Below are 15,968 nucleotides of genomic sequence, written 5' to 3' on the forward strand. Positions count from 1 at the left end.
ATATTTAGTACAAAAACAGCGTTATTAGATTGGATAATATGGACGAAAAACAGTGATTTTTTCAGAAGAATTTCGTCAAATTTTTAAGGTGCAGTAATCGAGTTTAAAAAGTAGATATGTAAATTTCGATTAAATTTTTTTTAAAAGCAATTATTTCTCAGGCAATTATATTCTGCAAAAAAAACCGTTTTTCATTAACCCTACCCTTACCCCCCCACCCACCCCACACAACTTACCAGTAAGAAATTGTTTTCCAAAATAATAAGCATGAAAAACAGCTGGTTTCGTCGTTAATATCCAATCATATAACGCAGTTTGTTTGTTTAAATTTATTATAATTATATATATTTATATTAATAAATATTTAATACAAAAACTGTGTTATTAGAATGGATATCATGAACGAAAAACAGTGATTTTTCAAAAGAATTTCTTACTGGGAAAATGTTTGGGGTGGGTGGGGGGGTTACGGTTGATTTTTATGAAAAACAATGTTTTGCAGAAAATATATATTCAATATTTAATCAATTCATGCTATTTATTAAAATTTGATATAATTTTATATATAAATATTTAATACAAAAACAGCGTTAATAGATTGGATAATATGGACGAAAAACAGTGATTTTTTCAGAAGAATTTTATCAAATATTTAAGGTGCAGTAATCGAGTTTAAAAACTAGATAAGTAAATTTTGTATCAATTTTCTTAAAAAGCATTTTTTTCTCAGGTAATTATATTCTGCAAAAAACGGTTTTTTATTAACCTACCCTTAGCCCCCCACCCACCCCACACAACTTACCAGTAAGAAATTGTTTTCAAAAATCATTGTTTTCCAAAATAATAAGCATGAAAAACAGCTGGTTTCGTCGTTAATATCCAATCATATAACGCAGTTTGTTTATTAAAACTTGATATAATTATATATATTTATATTAATAAATATTTAATACAAAAACTGTGTTATTAGATTGGATATCATGAACGAAAAACAGTGATTTTTCAAAAGAATTTCTTACTGGGCAAATGTTTGGGGTGGGTGGGGGGGTTACGGGTTATTTTTATGAAAAACAATGTTTTGCAGAAAATATATATTCAAAATTTAATCAATTCATACTATTTATTAAAATTTGATATAATTTTATATATAAATATTTAATACAAAAACAGCGTTAATAGATTGGATAATATGGACGAAAAACAGTGATTTTTTCAGAAGAATTTTATCAAATATTTAAGGTGTAGTAATCGAGTTTAAAAACTAGATATGTAAATTTAGATTAAATTTTTTTAAAAAGCATTTATTTCTCAGGCAATTATATTCTGCAAAAAAACCGTTTTTCATTAATCCTACCCTTACCCCCCCACCCACCCCACATAATTTACCAGTAAGAAATTGTTTTTAAAAATCATTGTTTTCCAAAATAATACTCATGTAAAGCAGCTGGTTTCGCCGTTAATATCCAGTCATATAAGGCAGTTTATTTATTTAAATTTGATATAATTATATATATTTATATTAATAAATATTTAATATAAAAACAGCATTATTAGAGTGAATAATCGAGTTTAAAAACTAGAAATGTAAATCCTGTATCAATTTTTTTAAATGCCAAAATTGTCTCTCATTGGTAAACGGAACAATATATGATATACAGTGTAAGAAATTTACCTTGACCATATACAGTTGATGAATATACCATGCAAAACCAAAAATTCACTAAAAAATCGTTGAATAAATATATATTTAAAGATCATATAATATGAGGTATTGCTTGGGTTTGGAGTATTTAGTATACTCATCCTAATACTCCAACTCTTTCAAATAGCACCACAGAGAAAAATCGCAAGGCCTTAAGTCTGGAGAGCAAGGAGACCATTTCAATTTCCTCAATATTTATATGCAATGCAAAGAAGGAGCATTATTATCAGTATTAGGGAAAAATTTAGAATTTTTCTGGCTCTTAGGAGGACCTTGAAGAGTTCCAAATTTCATTCGAGGATTTCCTGGATACACAAATTGGTTATAAGGGGGGGGCCTTTTAAGAACCATCTAACGGCATTCGGAGCTTGTCCTCACGTAATAATTGTCCATAATTTAATCGTTATCTGAGTAAAACATCATCAGGTGGGTTTATTGACATTCAAAGTCTCCATAATAAAACCGAAAGATATCCGTTACACGGGGCACCATATAATTACACGTCGGTCGGTTCATTAGCATAATAAAATCTGTGATGCAAGACGATCTCGGACGACGAACGAACCAAAAAAAAAAAAATAAATAAAAAATCGTATAATGCCATAAAATTTGTATATACGGGCCTCGAGGGTGTGGCGACGACTCGAATTATCTCATTAGCATAAACCCGTAAGGAATGTTAAAATGGCGAGAAAAACAGTAGAAAAAATCATCGTATCTACTAAATAAGGCATTTTCAGGGAAGAAAATGGCGCCGCATATAGATATATATAAATCTCGGCTTAACTTTACGTCCCTCCGTGCCATGTAATTATTTGTCCGTATACAAGAATTCATTAGCATATCGTGGCGAACGATATATTTCCCTTTGGCGATTCGCATCCTATACTTAGGGCACATGAATCCCGACTTAAGGTGCTTATTAACCGTTTTTCTAAGAAAACGACTGGGCCGCCGTATAATATGCGACCCCATGGATGAAGACCATCGATCACTCCGTATATCTTAGTTGCGGCATCTACTCGCTTTTCTTGTGAATTATTTGTTGCATTTTTTTTTTACACTATCATATTTAACGTTGAATTATTAGACTTTTAACCATGGGTCGCAATAATCCTAATATTTTATGAAATTTGATTGATTTTTGTTTTTTATTTATTTATTTATTTAATATAAACCCTACACAAACGTTCAATTACAGAGAAGTCTAATTCTATATTTACACATATGCATACCATTTCTATTTTAGCATACATTTCTTAAACTACTAACAGACTTATTGAGTTGTGTCTTTTACTGTCTCTCTTTCTCTACCTCTCTTACAGGATTAAGTCCACTCAAGTATCTAGAAAAAGAAAAAAGATTTCCTTCGTGAAATTGAGTTAAACTCCCCTAATTTTTTTCTTTCTCTCTCTATCATGTGGTCAAATGCACTCAGTTGCTCAGAATTTAAAAAAGAAATATTTTTCCAGGTAAATTAATTGAGTTAAATTCTCTTACGTTCTCTCTTTTCCTCTCTCTCTTTGTCACCTGGTGACAAAAATAAAAATCTTTCAGAGAGTCAATTTGGAGTTTACTCTCTTTCTCTCTCTCTCTCTCTCTTTCTGCCTTATTCTTATTTGTCTGAAAAAAAAAGAAATTCATACAGGTAGTTAAGTTGAAAATTATTACTTATTTCTCTCTCTTTCTCTCTCTTTGTGTCATGTGGTCTATTGCACTCAATTACCTGGAATTCAAAAAAGAAATATTCTTCCAGGCAAATCAGTTGAGTTAAATTCTCTTACGTTCTCTCTCTTTCTCTCTCCCATATGGTTGAATACAATTAAGTGCTTGAAAAAAAGGAAATTCTTACAGGTCGTTAAGTTGGAGTTTCTTTTATCTCTTTTCCTCTCTTAGAACATTGCACTCAAGTGCCTGGAATAGTAAAGAAAAATCTCAGGTATTTGAGTTGGAAATTATTCCTCTCTTCTCTCTCTCTATCTCTGTCTTATTCTCATACAATTAAATGTAATTAAATGTTTGAAAAAAAAAAAAAAGTTCTTACAGGTCGTTAAATGGGGCTTTCTTCTATCTCTCTTCCTCTCTCAGAATATTGCACTCAAGTGCCTGAAATAGTAAAAAAAATCTCAGGTTGTTGAGTTTAAAATTTTTACCCTTTTCTCTTTCTCTCTCTCTCTCTCTCTCTCTTTGTCGTGTGGTCTAATGCACTCAATTACCTAAAATTCAAAAAAAAAAAAATTCTTCCAGGTAAATTAATTGAGTTAAATTTTCTTACGTTCTCTCTCTTTCTCTCTCTCATATGGTTGAATACAATTAAGTGCTTGAAAAAAAAGGAAATTCTTACAGGTCGTTAAGTTTCTTCTGTCTTTTTTCCTCTCCTAGAGTATTGCACTCAAGTGCCTAAAATAGTAAAAAAAAAATTCCACGCTTTTGAGTTTTACTCTTTTACTCTCTCTTGCTCTCTCTTACTCTCCTACTCAGACAGAAAAAAAAGATTCTTCCAGGCAAATGAATTGTATTAGTTTACTCTTTCTCTCTCTCTGAAATAATGAAATGCATTCAAATACCTGGAAATAAATTAAAATTTGTAACAGATAGTTAAATTGGAGTTTACTTGCTCTCTCTTCCTCTCTTAAAGGGTTAAACGCACTCAAGTGCCTGGAATAGTAAAGAAAAATCTTAGGTATTTGAGTTGGAAATTATTACTCTCTTCTCTCTCTATCTCCGTCTCTCTTATATAATTAAATGCACTCAAGTATCAAATAAATAATAAAATTTTTCCATGAAATTAAGTTAAGGTCCCTTTACTGTCTCTCTTTGTCACGTGGTCAAATGCATTTAAGTATTTAAAAAAATAATAAAAATCTTCCAGACAGTTAAGTTGGAGTTTACTCTCTTTTTCTCTCTCTCTCTTTCTCCCTCTGTCTTATTCTCATACAATTCAATGCACTCAAATATCTCAAAAATTCATACAGGTAGTTAAGTTGAAGTTTCTTCTGTCTTTCTTCCTCTCTTAGAGTATTGCACTCAAGTGCCTGGAATGATAAAAAAATTCTTCCAGGCAATTCAGTTGTACTCTTTTACTCTCTCTTGCTCTCTCTTACTCTCTCTCTCAGATGATTTAATGCACTCAACTGCGTGGAATAAAAAAAAAGATTATTTCAGGCAAATGAATTGTATTCGTTTATTCTTTCTCTCTCTCTGAACTAATGAAATGCATTTAAATGCCTGGAAAAAAATTTAAAATTGTTACAGATAGTTAAGTTGGACTTTACTTTCTCTCTCTTCCTCTTTTAGAGGGTTAAACGCACTCAAGTGCCTAGAATAGTAAAGAAAAATCTCAGGTATTTGAGTTGGAAATTATTCCTCTCTTCTCTATCTCTGTCTCTCTTATATAATTAAATGCACTTAAGTATTTAAAAAAATAAATAAAAATCTTTAAACAGTTAAGTTGGAGTTTACTCTCTTTTTCTCTCTCTCTCTTTCTCTCTCTGTCTTATTCTCATACAATTCAATGCACTCAAATATCTCAAAAATTCATACAGGTAGTTAAGTTGAAGTTTCTTCTGTCTTTCTTCCTCTCTTAGAGTATTGCACTCAAGTGCCTGGAATGATAAAAAAAATTCTTCCAGGCAATTCAGTTGTACTCTTTTACTCTCTCTTGCTCTCTCTTACTCTCTCTCTCAGATGATTAAATACACTAAACTGCCTGGAATAAAAAAAAAGGTTATTTCAGGCAAATGAATTGTATTCGTTTAATCTTTCTCTCTCACTGAAATAATGAAATGCATTTAAATGCCTGGAGAAAAATTTAAAATTGTTACAGATAGTTAAGTTGGATTTTACTTTCTCTCTCTTCCTCTTTTAGAGGGTTAAACGCACTCAAGTGCCTGGAATAGTAAAATAAAATTCTTCCAGGCAATTGAGTTATACTCTTTTACTCTCTCTTTCTCCTCCTCTTAGAGGATTAAATGCACTCAAATTCCTAAAATTAGAAAAAAGATTCTTCCAGGTAATTAAGTTTTACTCTCTTACTCTCTCTCTCAGATGATTAAATGCACTCAACTGCCTGGAATAAAAAAAAAGATTCTTTCAGGCAAATGAATTGTATTCGTTTATTCTTTCTCTCTCTCTGAACTAATGAAATGCATTTAAATGCCTGGAAAAAAATTTAAAATTGTTACAGATAGTTAAGTTGGAGTTTAATCTCTTTTTCTCTCTCTCTCTTTCTCTCTCTGTCTTATTCTCATACAATTCAATGCACTCAAATATCTCAAAAATTCATACAGGTAGTTAAGTTGAAGTTTCTTCTGTCTTTCTTCCTCTCTTAGAGTATTGCACTCAAGTGCCTGGAATGATAAAAAAAATTCTTCCAGGAATTCAGTTATACTCTTTTACTCTCTCTTGCTCTCTCTTACTCTCTCTCTCTCTCAGATGATTAAATGCACTAAACTGGCTGGAATAAAAAAAAAGGTTATTTCAGGCAAATGAATTGTATTCGTTTATTCTTTCTCTCTCTCTGAACTAATGAAATGCATTTAAATGCCTGGAGAAAAATTTAAAATTGTTACAGATAGTTAAGTTGGATTTTACTTTCTCTCTCTTCCTCTTTTAGAGGGTTAAACGCACTCAAGTGCCTGGAATAGTAAAATAAAATTCTTCCAGGCAATTGAGTTATACTCTTTTACTCTCTCTTTCTCCTCCTCTTAGAGGATTAAATGCACTCAAATTCCTAAAATTAGAAAAAAGATTCTTCCAGGTAATTAAGTTTTACTCTCTTACTCTCTCTCTCAGATGATTAAATGCACTCAACTGCGTGGAATAAAAAAAAAGATTATTTCAGGCAAATGAATTGTATTCGTTCATTCTTTCTCTCTCACTGAAATAATGAAATGCATTTAAATGCCTGGAGAAAAATTTAAAATTGTTACAGATAGTTAAGTTGGAGTTTACTTTCTCTTTCTTCCTCTTTTAGAGGGTTAAACGCACTCAAGTGCCTGGAATAGTAAAGAAAATTCTCAGGTATTTGAGTTGGAAATTATTACTCTCTTCTCTATCTCTGTCTCTCATATATAATTAATTGCACTTAAGTATTTAAAAAAATAAATAAAAATCTTTAAACAGTTAAGTTGGAGTTTACTCTCTTTTTCTCTCTCTCTCTTTCTCCCTCTGTCTTATTCTCATACAATTCAATGCACTCAAATATCTCAAAAATTCATACAGGTAATTAAGTTGAAGTTTCTTCTGTCTTTCTTCCTCTCTTAGAGTATTGCACTCAAGTGCCTGGAATGATAAAAAAAAATTCTTCCAGGCAATTCAGTTGTACTCTTTTACTCTCTTTTGCTCTCTCTTACTCTCTCTCTCTCAGATGTTTAAATGCACTCAACTGCCTGGAATAAAAAAAAAGATTCTTTCAGGCAAATGAATTGTATTCGTTTATTCTTTCTCTCTCTCTGAACTAATGAAATGCATTTAAATGCCTGGAAAAAAATTTCAAATTGTTACAGATAGTTAAGTTGGAGTTTACTTTCTCTCTCTTCCTCTTTTAGAGGGTTAAACGCACTCAAGTGCCTGGAATAGTAAAGAAAAATCTCAGGTATTTGAGTTGGAAATTATTACTCTCTTCTCTATCTCTGTCTCTCTTATATAATTAAATGCACTCAGGTATCAAATAAATAATAAGATTCTTCCATGAAATTAAGTTAAGCTCCCTTTACTGTCTCTCTTGTTCACGTGGTCAAATGCAATTAAATATTTAAAAAAAAAATTAAAAACTTTCAACCAGTTAAATTGAAGTTTACTCTCGTTCTTTCTCTGTCTAATTCTCATACAATTAAATGTACTCAAATGTTTGAAAAAAAAAGAAGTTCTTACAGGTCGTTAAGTGGGACTTTCTTCTATCTTTCTTCCTCTCTCAGAGTATTGCACTCAAGTGCCTGGAATAGTAAAAAAAAATTCTTCTACGCAATTGAGTTGTTCTCTTTTACTCTCTCTTGCTCTCTCTTTCTCCTCCTCTTAGAGGATTAAATGCACTCAAATTCCTAAAATTAGAAAAAAGATTCTTCCAGGAAAATGAATTGTATTCGTTTATTCTTTCTCTCTCTGAAATAATGAAATGCACTCAAATGCCTGGAAAAAAATTAAAAATTGTTACAGATAGTTAAGTTGGAGTTTCTTCTATCTCTCTTCCTCTCTTAGAGGGTTAAATGCACTCAAGTGCCTAGAATAGTAAAAAAAATTCTTACAGGCAACTGGGTGGTACTCTTTTACTCTCTCTTTCTTCTCCTCTTAGAGGATTAAATGCACTTAAATTCCTAAAATTGGATTCTTCCAGGTAATTGAGTTTCACTCTCTTACGCTCTCTCTCAGATGATTAAATGCACTCAACTGTCTAGAATTTAAAAAAAAGATTCTTTCAGACCAATAAATTGTATTCGTTTATTCTTTCTTTCTCTCTCTCTCTCTCAGTCTTATTCGCATACAATTAAACGCACTCAAATGTCTGAAAAAAAGAAATTCATGCAGGTAGTTAAGCTGGAGTTTCTTCTATCTCTCTTTCTCTCTTACAGTAATGCACTTAAGTGCCTGAAATCTTAAAAAAATCTTATCTTAAAAAAAAAAAAATCTGAAATCTTAAAAAAATCTTATCTTAAAAAAAAAAAAATCTTAGGGTTGTTGAGTTTAAAATTATTTCTCTTTTCTCTCTCTCCCTCTCTCTCTCTCTCTCACTCTCTGTCGTGTAGTCTAATGCACTCAATTATCTAGAATTCAAAAAAGAAATATTCTTCCAGACAATTGAGTTAAATGCTCTTACGTTCTCTCTCTTTCTCTCTCTCATATGGTTGAATACAACTGAATGCTTGAAAAAAAAGGAAATTCTTACAAGTTGTTAAGTTGAAGTTTCTTCTATCTCTCTTCCTCTCTTAGAGGGTTAAATGCACTCAAGTGCCTGGAATAGTAAACAGTAATGAAATAATATTCCCACAATCTAATCTGCAGTCCAAATACCACTGAGTCAATGTGTACATCCCAAAACAGCCTAGAATCAAGATGTACTTCCAGAAATCTAACACCTGAAAACTTTCACTGACGTCATTATCCCTTATCACAACTTTATTTATTCAACAAGTTCAAACAGGTACGCAGCCCTGTAACCTCGATAAAACCTTCATAGCATCATCTGCAGTATCCATCAGTAGATTAGATTGTTGTGTCATCGGCAAAAAGTGTGGACTTCTCAGAATGCTAGTCGCACTATTCCTAGAATTATGTACTGCCTGAATAAATCTATGTCCATATGTATTTTGTTTAAATAATGCCATTTTAAGACTTCCAGATTATTTAATGTTATTCCTCAACTTATTTTTCTTTATAATATTTTTAACTATAGATTTTCACGCTTTACAAGCAATTCACTGTAATTTTTTCTGCATTTTCGACATTTTAAACAAATGTTTAACCTATCATAATTTTTCTAAATTCTAGACATTTGATGTCATCTTTTACTTAGTCCAGGCGTTAAATATGACCATTATTTTTTATGTTACAGGAGTGCCTTTCAGAAGTTTCATATCCTCCATTTTGTTCCCGGAATTTTTTTTATTTTTATATTTCAAGCAATTCTCATTTTCCAGTCCTATGTTTTCCAGGGTTTGTTTGAAATCGATTTAATTATTTTCCAGTAATTCCCGGTTTCAGTCTGTGCAAGATATTTTTAAATTTAATTTAATATTCTATAAATTTCTTTCAGGCATTTTTTCATTTTTGTACTGTAGATAATAACCGTTCCATTTTGGTCCTTTGAACCGGATTTACAGTTGTTAATTACAGTTCCAATCTATTATATATATTTTTAATTAAATTTAATTATCTTTAAATCTGTTCAGGCATTTCATTAGTTTTTTTCTGCAAATAATGGACAGGTAAATGGAAAATTGACTGAAAGGGATTTTCTTTAAATAGGACACATGAAAAAGGTTCAAAATTTCCCTGATATCAATTTCTTCTATAGGCAACTAAATAACCAATAAAAATGATCATAAGATTTATTTTTTACAAATCCCTGCTTTTGCTTTTTAAAATCACTTTTTTTTCGAACCTCATTGATTATGTATTATATATTATATGGTCCATAAAGTTATATTCCCTTCTTACACAATAATTAAATAAGATAATTGAATAGCTATTACAATCAGAGAACATAATACAATAAAGATGGAAAATTTAATCAATGATGGTTTACTTATTCCTTGGGAATGCATCTACCGCATATGCAGGGCATTAATTATAACGGATGATTTTTTAATGAAATTTTTTAATTTTCTTCTTGGATCACTAATAACATAAAAATTATTTTTAAATTAAAGGATCGTGCTAGTAAAATACATGAATTAACAAAAATATACAAATTTATGGAAAATTGTATTTAAAGAAAGTTAAAATTTCTTCTAGGTATTTGAAGTTACTTCTAGCAACTTTTCTTATTTTTTTTCCGAGCAGTTTAGCCTTTTATCTCTTGGAGTTTTTTTCCAATTCTCTCAACTAAAAATAAGGTTTGAATTGCCTGGAAAAATGTATTTATTTAGTCACATATTGAATAGAAAAATTACGCTCTTTTAGGCAATTCAGGTGCCCCCAGTACTGTTTTATACTTTCTAGACATTTGCAGTACATTTTTCTTAAAAAACGACATTTTTGTGATTATTTATAAGGTCTCAACTGCCTGGAAAAGTTCAGTTATTTAACCAAAAACTTACATATACATTCAGTGTATCAAAAAAATCCCAATGAGAATGCAATTTTTAGACTATATTTTTAATCATTAAGCATAACGTGCCCCTATATATTTTGCTACGAACCCCTATTTATTTTTAGTTGATTTACGTACGCCCATATATTCTATTCTATTAAATACCTTATAAATATTATTTCTTACACCTTAGAAGAAAAAACAACACAAAACCCTCTGTTTCATTCATTTACTCTTCTGCTGCATTTAATAGACCCAGAATGTAGATATTTCGAATTTTTAAAGCAGTTTTGCCTTTTATTTTTTAAAGTTCTATCAGTTCTACCATTTACAACTGTCTGGAAAAATTAATTTATTTCACGACATAAATACAATTAAAGCTATGTCTAGGCGAATAAAATTAATTTGTCTGCCAGGCAATTTAGGGGCTTCCAGTTCTTTTATATTTTCTAGGCAGTTGAAATACATTTTTTCCTCTAAAAACGACATTCTTATGATTATAATCCGAAAAATTAATAAGATCTCAACTGCCTGGAAAACTTCATTAGTTGTATCAAAAAATTGTACTTAAACAAAATTAAAATCTCTTCTAGGTATTTGAAGTTACTTCCAGCAACTGTTCTAAAAATAAGGCTTGAATTGCCTGGAAAAATGTGTTTATTTAGTCACAAAATAAATTGCAAAATAATGCTCTTTTAGGCAATTCAGGTGCCTCCAGTACTGTTTTATACTTTCTAGACAGTTGCAGTACATTTTTCTTTAAAAGCGACATTTTTGTGATAATAAATAAGGTCTCAACTGCCTGGAACAGTTCATTTATTTTACCAAAAACTAATAGTACTAATAAATACCTTCAACTTTATTAAAAATTTCCCAATCAGAATGCAGTTTTTTGACTACATTAAGCATGACGTGCCCCTATATATTTTGCTACGAACCCCTATTTATTTTTAGTTGATTTAAGCACGCCCATATATTCCATTCTATTAAACCCCCTATAAATATTATTCCTTACACCTTACAAGGAGAATTATTAAGCTGATTGCTTACAAAACCTTCCATTTCATTCATTTACTCTTCTGCCACACTCAATAGACATGGAACATATAGTGGATTCAAACACAAGAGGGCCGGGAACAAAAATATGAAATTGTAGCAAAAGAGGGATTTGGACTCTCAAACCAAAGGGGCGTTCCAGTATTCCAAACAGGATTACAAACCGACGTATTCATCCGGAATTTTAGTATGGATGTGAACGCGACAGCTGCTCCTAAGCTGATTCCTCCTCCTGTCTGACATGCAGCAGACGTTCGAAAATATGAAACCGTAAAAGTATTATTTTTTTTATTAATTTTTAAGTAGGCACCCCCCTTGTCCTGAATTATTAAGGGTAGTTTTTTTTTTCGGCTCAAATCTTTGCTTTACACGGTGTTCCTCCCTCGCGGACAAGATTAATGCCGTCATAATTCAACGCAGCGAAGGGGGCTCGAATTCTTTTCGGAAACAGGTAGTTTGTACTTGGAAGAATTATTGTACCTGCATGTGGTCAAAAAGTCCGGTGGTATATTTAGCTTTAAATTTGCATGCCAGGAAGTTGAGAAATATTTATTTTTTAGCCACCCTAAAATGGAAATTAGCCCCCATGTTCTAGGAACCTTTAATTATTTTCATGCTTTATAGGGCGAGGTTCCTCTAGTTATTGAAGTATAAAAGAAGGAGTTTTTTCTATGAAATATCTAGGAGCACGTACTAAGAATAAATAACTGGAGTGCTATGTTATCTTGACAAAACTAATGGTGCAACGTGTATTGATACTCAAAAAAGAAGCATTAAAATGTGCAAAATTTTATTGTTCGTTTAAACTATTTGACGGGCATTTTCATTTAGTTGGGGAGTGGCCACTTACGCAAATATCCTCCCCCGGTAATGACGATAAACGTTTTGAACTAAAATCCCTTTCCCCCGGAAAATATAAAACCGGAAACCGGAGCTTTTTGAATACAACAATCCAGTCGAGTATGTTTAAATGTGAATTTAAAGTCTCTTGTACGCATTCAATTGTTCCGCTTTCAACAAAACGACTCTAGTATGGTATTTTCTGAATTTTGTTGCGGAGATTAGTCTTATTTTGCATTGTACGGGATTTATGTGTCTGTGTGTGTACCTGGTATTTGGGAAAACACCGGAATTTTCTAGGTAGGAATTAAATTCGCTAAAAAGGGCTGTATAGTTAGCGGAATAAACAACACTTGAGTTTTTGTTTTTTGGGAATTAATGGTGGAGCCATTCTTTAGTAACGTTTACTCGTACATTCTGTGAGGTTTTAGGGGGATTTTATGCATTAAATATTTCAAAAGGAACCCACTTACCCGTCGAGTGAAATTATGTACAAAATGCTAAAATATTTTAAGAGTGTAAGGCATAATCGAAATAAAAAATGTCAACAAATGCCTGGAAGATTCGGAATGCATAAAAAATAAATCATAAAGCTTGAAGGAGATCATTGGAATATACAGCAAATTACATTATATACCTGGAATAAAATTAACGTTTTTTTTTAAATTCTCGATATGAAAAATTTGTCAAAGAAATTACTAAATCTCCAATAAAATTAATGCAACTAGACAAACAATAAAGAAAACTCTGGAAACATTTTTCCAGGCAATAAAAATTCCCATCCAGGATTTCCCATCACTATAAAGAATATAAAATAAAATTTCTTTCAGTTGTAATAAAGTAAATTATTTTAAAACGCTGGAGTTCGCTTTTGGTCCTTCGAACCGGCATTTCATGTACAGCTATTAATTCATTTCCATTTATTCCTGTTTTTCTGACTCAATAATTGATAGAAAAATGAAAAGTTTGAAGAGAAGAAAGTTTGAAGAAAAATGTCGTTTTTAGAGAAAAAATGTACTTCAACTGCCTGAAAAATATGAAATAAAAATCTGATAATTTTTTTGATTTTATCATAAAATTTAAAATTCAAGAGATCAGCTTTGGAAAAAAAAATTAATCTCGGGAAATTTGACCCAAAGTGATAAAATCCCTAAATTTGATATAAATATTTATATGTTTTTCCTTGATACGATTTATTTAAATATACAATCACTTGGAGAATATCAAGAAAATATTCGTTTCAATTAACGCAAAATTGAGTTAGTTCAAACTGTGATATGACCTATTAAAGTTTGCTTTTTTAATCATATTTATTCAGATGAAATAATTTTCTTGATGTTTTGGTGAACACACACAGTTTGCATTCAAATTATTAAACAGTAGGTCGGAAAATAAATCTAATTTATAGATTTAAGTACAAATTTTATTATGATTTGAATTTGTTTTGGCTTTTATTGTCCATTAAAGCGAACATATTTGGAAATCTCTCAGCATCAACCTCTATAATAGCCTGGACTAAGCTATTATATCTCTGGAGATATCCAAACTGGGATTTTCAGCACTTGAAACTGGACGTTTCTTATCAGATTTAGTCCGGCACGTTTCTCCTTCACTGGTTACAAGGAAAACCATACAATCAAGATGTAATAATAAGTTTCTTGCTCTGGTTTCCTGTTTTATCAATTGAAAAATGTCGTTATTTTTCTACTACTAGTTTTCAATACTTTTGGCACGATTTGTGTTTTTGACTCTAAATTTCTTTTAATATTTTCGGTCGTTTTTGTATTTCTTCCAGACATTTGACATAATTTTCTTGTATCCTTCGAGCACTTGTAAAAAAATTGCTCATTTTATTCCAAGTATTTGATATCCTTTTTCAAACACTCCAAGAAATTCAAATATTTTTTCCAGGTTATTGGTGTACATTTTGAATTGGCCTCCACTGATTTTCAAATTCTTGCAGTAATTTTATGGGTCATTCAGTTTTTTTTTTAACTGCCAACAATTGACAAATAATTTGTCATATTCATTTTATTTGATATTTAAAGGTTTGTTAAACGTTCTTGTACCATTTTATTCGAGGCATGCGATATTCTTTACTATGTATTTCAGGGACTAGAACTCATTTTCCAAGCTTTTGGAATCACTGTTTTTCAAGCTCTTAGTCATTTCTTATGCATTGATTGTGAATTTCCAATAAATGTATGGGTTATATTGTATACTTTAGTCGAACTGAAAATACTTCATATTTTCCAAGAAGTGCGTTATCCAAGGCTTTAAGTGATTTTAAGGCCCTTGGAAGAATAATGATTTGAATAGTTTGCCTTTTCCAGAACAGTTTAGAGTGACTGGAAATAAATAAGAGTAAGTGAAAGAGCTTTATACAATTGAATCAAAAGATCTTGAGTATTGGGAAATGCAAAATTAATTCACCTGCTTATTGAAATGGCTGAAGACTAAAAGAACCTGCCTGGAAAACTACTGAAAGTCTTTGAAAAGCAAAAATCACTTAGGCAGCCTTAAAAGAAGACCATATACACTAAATAATGTATTCCAGGCACTTAAAAGAAAGATAATGTTAACACTGAGAGGCATAAGAGACTTTTCTCCGTTCTGTCCCCTAGAAATCTTAGAGAAGGCTAAGAAACAATGACTGCATTAACTGCCTGGAATTAGTCAATAATTCTTTGAGGCACTTAAGAGAAATAGAGAGTTATAACTAAGACTAAAAAATTATTTATTTGACAAAAATAATATAAAACTTATTTATGAATGACCTAAAATGCCTGGCAAAATTGACCCTGCAAAAGCCTGATAAAATGACTTTAATATGCTGAAAAATTGAAAAAAATCTAACTGCTTATGACTTCGCGTTTTTTTTTTGCTCTTTTAGAATATGGAATATGCCTAAAAGACATTGAAATATCATTAAAATGGTTGTATAATGGCTGAAACAGACGACTTTCTGGAAAAGGACTGAAGGTGGCTTAATTTTACAGCTAAAGATTTTTTTTCATTCCAGGCAGTTGAAAGATGATCTTTTTTAAATTTCAGGCAGTTGGGAACGAATTTTTAACCCTTGCAAGCCGTTGAAAAATTATTTTTTTCAATGGTAATAAAAATAATTTTGTAGATTCATTTTAATTGATATTTAAAAGTTTATTAATTCAAAATTGAACAAAAAAAATGGTTATTTTATTCCAGGCATGTGATAATCTTTTCTATGTATTCCAGAGATTACAACTAGTTTTCCAGGCTTTTGGAATCATCAAGTTTTATAATTAATTTTTTCCGTACCTTTCAGGCATTTCATGACATTGCTCATGTAGGTCGGACATTTACAAAATTTCGAAAAGTTTAATATTCTTTAGTCTCCTATGATATCCAGATGTTTAAAATTTAATTTTAATTTTTTTATTTTATTCCAGGCATTTATTTTTTTTTAAATATTTTATTCCCTCATCTACGTCTTCCAGGCATTTGACATATTTTTTGTATTATTCCAGCACTCAATTTTTTATTTTAGTACGGGAATTTTTTATCTTTTGACTCCAATAAAGTGAAACACATCATTAAGCAATTTAACTGTGACACCTTTCTTATTATTATTATTATCTTATA

The sequence above is a fragment of the Anthonomus grandis genome, chromosome 13, assembly GCF_022605725.1.
Source record: "Anthonomus grandis grandis chromosome 13, icAntGran1.3, whole genome shotgun sequence".
Taxonomy (NCBI): domain Eukaryota; kingdom Metazoa; phylum Arthropoda; class Insecta; order Coleoptera; family Curculionidae; genus Anthonomus; species Anthonomus grandis.